At 32.0% G+C, this 9,042-nt stretch overlaps 1 long non-coding RNA gene across 1 annotated transcript; it reads left to right on the forward strand.

The window, feature by feature from the left end:
- Window positions 1-3,689: 3,689 nt before the first annotated feature.
- LOC137496807 (uncharacterized) lies at window positions 3,690-7,190 on the forward strand. The gene is made up of 3 exons (XR_011017404.2): window positions 3,690-3,942; window positions 4,317-4,421; window positions 6,609-7,190. It is a non-coding gene; the product is annotated as an uncharacterized lncRNA (long non-coding RNA).
- The last annotated feature ends 1,852 nt before the right edge of the window (window positions 7,191-9,042 follow it).

The raw sequence follows: 9,042 nt of genomic DNA on the forward strand, positions 1-9,042 counted from the left end.
GTAGATTGTTTTTTAAATGTTTCTAGGCAATCATTACAATGTCTACAACATGTAAACATTTATTAAACTTTGGGTAAGTTAAGTGTCACCAATATAGGTTCTAGATGGTCAACAATGTATCAGTAGATATGTAACAAATCTTCAACAGATGTTCAACAGAGTATCAGTAAATAAGCAACAAATCCTCAGCATTAAGGTTCTAGATGTTCAACAATGTATCAGTAAATATGTAACAAATCTTCAAAAGATGTTCAACAGAGTATCAGTAGATATGCAACAAATCCTCAACATTTATTAAACTTTTGATAAGTTACGTGCTACCAAATTAGGTTGTAGTGTATTACAGTGTATTAGTAGATATGCAACAAATCTTCAACAATTTTTTAGTACATTTACCATCAAGATTTTTTTGTTGTCAGTGTCTGCATGTAGTTGCTAATCAGTTTATGAATAGACCTTCAGTAAACATTCAGATGCCTATAAGTAGCAACGCAACATAATTTAAAATGAACTTTAAACAAATATAAAGTTAGGGTTAGGTACAAATTTCATACATGTATTTGCTAACGTGTTCAACTAACTATTCGTTGCATTTAACCTAACTTTCAGTAGACAGTTAGTTTACTTTAAGTTACATTTATCTGCTCATCTGTTGTCACACTAGGCCCATCAAAATGAAGTGAAAACCTAAGAAATGCTGTTGAATGGCTGTAAGGAGCCAACATCACAGACAGCATGGTTACTATTCTGTAAATGTTCAGCAGATAGTCAACAGACAGGTAGTAGCAACACTGGTGCAAGTATTTGAAGACAGACACAACAGTACCACACATACAAAAACATGAAATAAATACCAGAGTCATTAGTTCGTTCAACTGCTTTTAATGTATTGCTGTAAAAAAAAAATAACAGCCCAGATAATTAAGCTAAAGAAAACTAACTTCAGGACAACTAAAAACAATTGTTACATTTGAAGAGTTTAGATGCAAAACCATATCCGCTTGTTAAGTGATGACATATGTAATACTGTTTCCGGGTCCAAGTCGCCATTCATTTGAGTGGAGAAATCATTCGTTTATGATCACGTTTTATTCCTATCACACATTAAAGTCAATTTTATATAAAATCATAGTGTACACAACAATCTCTGGGCTTGCTGCATAACAAATACCAAAAATATAACAATAAAAAAAATGAATCACTTTCTGACATCGGATATTAGGCATTACCACATGTTTTTGGAGTTGTCAGGGAAACCAGAGTACCCAGAGGAAACCCACGCGAACATGGGGAGAACATGCAAACTTCACACAGAAACACCAACTGACCCAGCCGAGGCTCGAACCAGTGACTTTCTTGCTGCAGGCAAGACAATGCAGGCACCATATAGCTAGGTCAGGTGGCATTTCTGTGTGGAGTTTGCATGTTCTCCCTGTGTTCGCGTGGGTGTCCTCCGGGTGCTCCGGTTTCCTCCACAAGTCCAAAGACATGCGGTACAGGTAAATTGAGTAGGCTCAAATATGTGTGTGTTTGGATGTTTCCCAGTGATGCATTGCAGCTTGAAGGGCATCTGCTGTGTAAAACATGGAATGATTCATTCCATTGTGGCAACCCTAGATTAATAAATGGACTAAGGTGAAAAGAAAATTAATTAATTTAGTCGGAATTTAATAGTTTTTGCATCTGATTTAAATATATATATATATATATATATATATATATATATATATTTTTTTTTTTTTTTTTTTTTTTTTTTTTTGCCATTATAAGCTAAGTTTATTGTGCTGTAAGTTTTTGCTTCTACATTTTACCAACAGTAAACAGGAGCATTATTGAACAAAGAAACATACTGTACAATAAACATGGCAACAATAAGTGACATAGCAAATCTACTCTAATCACTTATTCAGATAAAAAGACAAAAGTGAACCCTTCCTTTTTATTGATACAACATTTATGCAAAAATCTCCAAAAATGAACTCTCTACACTTTTGAGCGAACTGTTAATTGCCCTGGTGTGAAGCTGATGCTGTTAAATCCCTCCCTGTTAGCAAAGTACAGCTCTGCAATTGCAGCAAGCTGAGCCACTGCATTTTGAGAGACACCTTCTCTCTGAAACGCTCTGGTCATGGTTGGTCCACGTCTTGTCCACTTCAAAAGCCTTTTGTAGCAATGTATGACATCAAGAACAGCTGAAAAACAATTTAAAACATTAATACCTTCATGACCAAATAATCACAATGCAACCACCTATCGTAAGCCTAATGAGCACGTAAAATTATAGAAATAAGTATCATTAACATGCACATTTGTTTGTGTGCGTGTGTGTGTGTGTGCGTGCGTGCGTGTGTGTGTATGATAGACAGCATGTGCTAGGGTGTGTAAGAGAGAGAGCCAGTACATGTTTTTGAGAGAGCATGTAGAAGTGTGTGTGTGAGTGAGAGCATGTACATGTGTCTGTGAGATGTCTATGTGTTTGTGTTGGCAACATTGTATCATTTAGTCAGGCTTAAAAAGTAATTCTGACTTGAATTGAGATAGAATGTAGGTGTGTGTGAGAGAGAGCATGTACAAGAGTGAGTGTGTTAGTGAGAGTGTGTACACGTGTGTGTGTGTGTGTGTGTGTGTGTGTGTGTGTGTGTGTGTGTGTGTGTGTGTGTGAGTGAGACTAGTCAGTTAGTGTTGTGCTGAAATTTGCTATGTCCTGAAAACTTGTCAGACAAAACAGTTATTTACTTTTTGGTTTTATTTTTATATTATATTTTTTACATAATATAATCATTTTTATTTTAATATTTTATTTTAAATAATAATAGGCCCACACACACACAGTCTAAAAATTGATTATTAAGCATGTAATACACACCTAGTCTAAAGACACATTATTAAAACATGCAAAATTTCTTGAAATTTATACAAGTTTTCATGACAAATGGTGATTAAGTGGCCAAGTAAATTGTTTTTGCCTTTATCACTCCATCTGAACTTGAAAACAGAATTATGCTTTTTAAATCGAGTTTTATAACAACTAACTACTATACAGGCTAAGTTGAAATGGATCTAAGAAACTATGTTGATGCGAGCTGATCACTTTCCATTGGGCCTACTTGAAACAGTAACACAGTAAAATCACAAGTAACATTTGGTCAAAACTTCACACGTACCTTTTCTTCCACGGTAGTTGCATTTGGGTTGATCACGGAGAACAAATTTGCGTTCCTTTTGTTAAGGGAGCTTTATTTAGGCGGCAATCCTTTTTAAGCGCCTTTTATGTAGTTTTCCTGTAGAGGGCGCTTAGCTGTACATAATTTGAAGTCGAGTTTTATGGGAAAGATTAAAAACACTCATATTTTATAAAAACGAGTCATATTACATCTAGCTATATCATGTACAAATCAAAATGGTCCAGCTAACATTTAAAAAATTATTAAATAAAGTTTTTTGAATCATCGGAAATGACTATGTGATGACAGCGCTTAGAAATGTAACAGGTACCCTGTGACATCGACATAAGTTAGTACCCCAAACAGTTGGGACCAATGACTTTAAAAGCCGATATAAATATAATAAAAATAATAAACTTCATGAAGATTTCTCATTAGATTAATATTATAAATTCAAACCGCAAAGAACATAATAATTTTAAATATCTGGGCCTCCAAGTCCCGCCCATTTCCGGAGTTGTCTTTTCCGCGCCAACAGAGCATTATGCTGCATCTAAATTCATGAGTTCTGCTGTAGCAGTTTAGGTAATGTATTTTCGCGAATGTAAATTAGTAAAAAATAATAGGTTTAATCAGATGTGTAGATGAGCACTTTGTTAAGATAACTCTGAGACAGTTTATATTAGTGAAACAAGTCTGAAATTAATACAGTGAATGCAAAGAAAAAGACAACGAAAAGCATGAAAATTGTGACATCTTGTAAAGACCGCTACATCTGGTAAGTATATTATATTTATTTTATCCATATCCTATTCAGAAAATAACATCAATAAAAGTAAGTTATTATTGGGCTATTATAGCATATTTGCTTCAAGATTAACAATTATTTTAAGCACTTACAAGTTTCACCCTCTTATAGTACTGTAAATGTTTAAAACCTTTTAAAATTTGATTTTCTTTCAATGCTTTCAACTTTTAAATTACTTTAAACCATTGTTTTATTCAATATAGAAGCAGTTCTCAAACTTAAAATAAGATGACTATAATTGAGACAGATTATTTTAACTTGTCTATTTATTTGTTTGTGTGTTTGTTTGTTTGCATTGCCAAAGGTAATACATGTTTATGAATAACTTTACTACTTATTTGCAGGCAGTGAAAGAAGTCATGTAGACGAATTTGGAAAAGTGTAAGGACGAAGTCTATATTTTTCCATTCCCATGCAAGTCATTTCAGTTGGATGAAGTGTATTTACAGGCAAGTTTTCATATGATCTCTACAGCATATTTTCTATGATCTCTAGTAGCCTGTTCTCTAGTATTCTACGTATACATTTTTTTCATTCAGTTTTTTTTTACTGTAATATAACATTGCATTATTTAGATTTCACAAGGTCTCCATATGCGACAAGTGGATATGATGTTACCATTGTGTGTATATACATAATATAAATATGTATACTGTTGATGTCAGAATTATTGGCCCCCCTTTGAATTTTTTTTTTCTTTTTGAAATATTAAAGGAGCAAGGACATTTTCACAGTATATCTGATATTTTTTTTCTTCTGGAGAAAGTCTTATTTATTTTATTTCCACTAGAATAAAAGCAGTTATTAATATTTTAAAATACAGTTTATTGGCAAAATTATTAGCCCCTTTAAGCTATATATGTATTTTTATTTTTTATTTTTTGATAGTCTACAGAACAAACCATCATTATACAATAACTTGCCTAATTGCCCTAACCTGCCTAGTTAACCCAATTTACCTAATTAAGCCTTTAAATGTCACTTTAAGCTGTAAGAAGAGTCTTGAAAAATATCTAGTAAATTATTATTTATGTCATCATTGCAAAGATAAAATAAATCAGTTATTAAAAATAAGTTATTAAAACTATTATGTCTAGAAATGTGTTGATAAAATATTCTCTCTGTTAAACAGAAATTGGTGAAAAAAATAAACGGGGCTAATATTTCTGACTTTAACCGTGTATATAGGTGACGCAGTGGGTAGCATGTTCACCTCACAGCAAGAAGGGGGTTGGTTCGAGCCTCGGCTGAGTCAGTTGGCATATCTGTGTGGAGTTTGCATGCTTTCCTCGTGTTTGCGTGGGTTTCTTTTGGGTGCTCCTGTTTCCTCCACAAGTCCAAAGACATGTGGTACAGGTGAATTGGCTATGCTAAAATTGACCGTAGTGTATGAGTGTGAATGGGTGGATTGTGGCTGGAAGGGCATCCGCTGCGTAAAACATATGCTGGATAAGTTGGCGGTTCATTCCACTGTGGCGACCCCAGATTAATAAAGGGACTAAGCCGACGAAAATGAATGAATGAATCAATATATATATATATATATATTTACATATATATTAGTTACATAAGTGGATAATAACAATGGAATGACACAAGGAGAAAGTACTGAACTACTGAAATGTATTTGATACTTCATATTACTGTATATTATAGTAGTAGCAGCTTAAAGACGATTAAAATTTTTGAGGTAACTGTTACCCCTAATCTCATTCCAAATCTAAAAGAAATTAATTCATTCATTCATTTTCTTTTCGGCATAGTACCTTTATTAATCCGGGATCTCCACAGCGGAATAAACCGCCAACTTATCCAGCATGTTTTTACGCAGCAGAAGCCCTTCCAGCTGCAACCCATTTTTGGTAAATTAATTAATCTTATGAACACATAAAATATTTTTGTTATGAAGTATTAGAGAAGTGCCTAAAATATACCATAGTTATTTTAAAATTTAGGATGACCAAAAGCCTTTGAGTTTGCAACTTAATGTGGGTAAGTAAATTATGTAATATCGTAATATATGTAATGTTTTTAAACATGATAACAAAATGCTTTATTTTAATGCGTAAGATAAAACTTTTATTTATAAATATTTATTAAACAGTTTCCGATTGCTAACAGCCAGTGAATACAAGTGAGAGGAATTTAAATCTGTTGCCTAGTAATTTGTACATAAACATCCCTTCTGTTTTTGTAGGGTTTAAAGTTTGATAATTAAAATTGTCATGACAAGAATGAATGAATTTGCACCATTTTAGCATTGCAGTTTAACAAAATGGTGTGCTTTGAACTTAAACTTGGTGGTAAATGAGCTATAGTTTAACTACAAGAATTTAGCCAAGAGATTCTAACTAATAATGCAGCATTTTTTTTAAAGTTAATTACAGAGTGAAAAATCCCTAGACAAGTCTGAAAATTTGATTCAGGAAAAGTATGCAATTTTTTAAATGGAATTTGTGTAGTGTTTATACATGTAGATAAAAAAAATTAACATTGCTCCATTGCTCTAACAAATTAAATTGCCACAAGTATTTTTATAGACTCACAATATTTGACTTTATTTTAAGGCTGCATGGCTTTTGACTATTCAGAGTTTTTGAAAAGGTTTAACTTAAATTTCTTTTCTATTTTTTCAGTATGGCAGAGGGCGTTTTGGAGGTCTGTGGAAAAGGAAATGCTGGTTATTTGGAATGGTTGAAATTTTGCCTTCCCGAAAACCTGTTTTCCAGCTGGTGGACAAACGGGACAAGAAGACCCTTATACCAATCATAGCAAAACATTTCAAGAAAGGCAGCATCATTCATAGTGATGAATGGCGTGCACACTCAAGTTTTTCAGAGAGGATACCTACATCACACAGTGAACTACAGCATTAGTTTTGTTATTCCATCATCACGGGTACATACACAATACATTGAAAAGGCATAGGCAAACTACAAAAGGGAAGTATGGAGACTGCGTGCAAACCGGACAGAAAAGTCGCTGAAAAACCATCTAATATATATAGAATGGACTTATTGGTTGGGTAGGAAACACAAACAAGGGATTCTTGGAAGGCTTATACATGACATCAGTCAGCTCTACCAGTGTGTGTGTATACAGTTAAGGTCAGAATTATTAGCCCCCCCTTGATTTTTTTTTTTTTTTATGTTTTCAAAATGATGTTTTAACAGATTCAGGAAATATTCACAGTATGTCTAATAATATTTTTTTCTTCTGGAGAAAGTCTTATTTGTTTTATTTCAGCTAGAATAAAAGCAGTTTTTAATTTTTAAAATCCATTTCAAGGTCAAAATTATTAGCCCCTTTAAGCTATATATTTTTTTAGATAGTCTACAGAACAAACCATCATTATACAATTACTTGCCTAATTACCCTAACCTGCCTAGTTACCCTAATTAACCTAGTTCAGCCTTTAAATGTCACTTTAAGCTGTATAGAAGTGTCTTGAAAAATATTTAGTCAAATATTATGTACTGTTATCATGGGAAAGATAAATAGAGTTATTAAATCTATTTTGTTAAGAAATATGTTGATAAAATCTTCCCTCCATTAAACAGATATATATATATATATATATATATATATATATATATATATATATATATATATATATATATATATATATATATACACACACACACAGTTTAAGTCAGAATTATTAGCCCCCCTGAATTATTAGCACCCCTGTTTATTTTTTCCCCAATTTCTGTTTAATAGAGGGAAGATTGTTTTAGCACATTTCTAAGCCTAATAGTTTTAAAAACCTATTTCTTATAAATGGTTTATTTTATCTTTGCCATGATGACAGTAAATAATATAATAATTTTATAATAATATAATAAATAATATTTTTCAAGACATTTTTATACAGCTTAAAGTGACATTTAAAGGCTTCACCAGGTTAATAAGGTGAACTAGGTAGGTTAGGGTACTTAGGCAAGTTATTGTATAACGATGGTTTGTTCTGCAGACTATCAGAAAAAAAATAGCTTAAAGGGGCTAATAATTTTGTCCCAAAAATGATTTTAAAAAATTAAAAACTGCTTTAATTCTAGCCGAAATAAAACAAATAAGACTTTTTCCATAAGAAAAAATATTATCAGACATACTGTGAAAATTTCCTTGCTCTGTTAAACATCATTTAGGAAATATTTAAAAAAGAAAAAAAAATCAAAAGGGGGCTAATAATTCTGACTTTATTTCAACTGTGTGTGTGTGTGTGTATGTATATGTGTATATATATATATATATATATATATATATATATATATATATATATATATATATATATATTTATATGAGCAATATCACACGAGTAGCGTTAGTGTCCCCACCAGTGCCGATATACAGCCATATCGCAGTGCTACGAGTGTGATATTGCGTTTATACAACAGTTTGATGGCATAATTGTGGATATAAAAACTAAATCAAACATGGTGAGTCTCAAAAACCTTTTTGTATGAGGAACTACTTTCTTCCGCATTGGATTCAAATCATAAGCTGACAGTTAAACAGTTGAGCAAGCATGTTTTAAATTTTAGATCTGTAGTGTCTGCTTTCTGCTGGCTGTATGTGGGCGGAGTAATACACAAAGGGTAATTATTACGTAAATATATCACGGCCAATCAGATTCAAGAACCAGACAGAATTGTTTATATATATATATATATATATATATATATATATATATATATATATATATATATATATAAACATCGTTATACAATATATGTTTGTTTATATATATATATATATATATATATATATATATATATATATATATATATATATATATATATATATATATATATAAAGAAAGAGAGAGCGAGTAAGAGCCATTTAATGTTCAGTTGTGTTTACTGAAATTTTTGATAGCAATACATTAAAAGCAGTTGAACGAACTAATGACTCTGGTATTTATTTTTATGTTTTTGTATGTGTGGTGCTGTTGTGTGTCTTCAAATACTTGCACCAGTGTTGCTACTACCTGTCTGTTGACTATCTGCTGAACATTTACAGAATAGTAATAGTACCATGCTGTCTGTAATGTTGGCTCCTTACAGTCAT

The sequence above is a fragment of the Danio rerio genome, chromosome 2 (genome assembly GCF_049306965.1).
Source record: "Danio rerio strain Tuebingen ecotype United States chromosome 2, GRCz12tu, whole genome shotgun sequence".
NCBI classification, from domain to species: domain Eukaryota; kingdom Metazoa; phylum Chordata; class Actinopteri; order Cypriniformes; family Danionidae; genus Danio; species Danio rerio.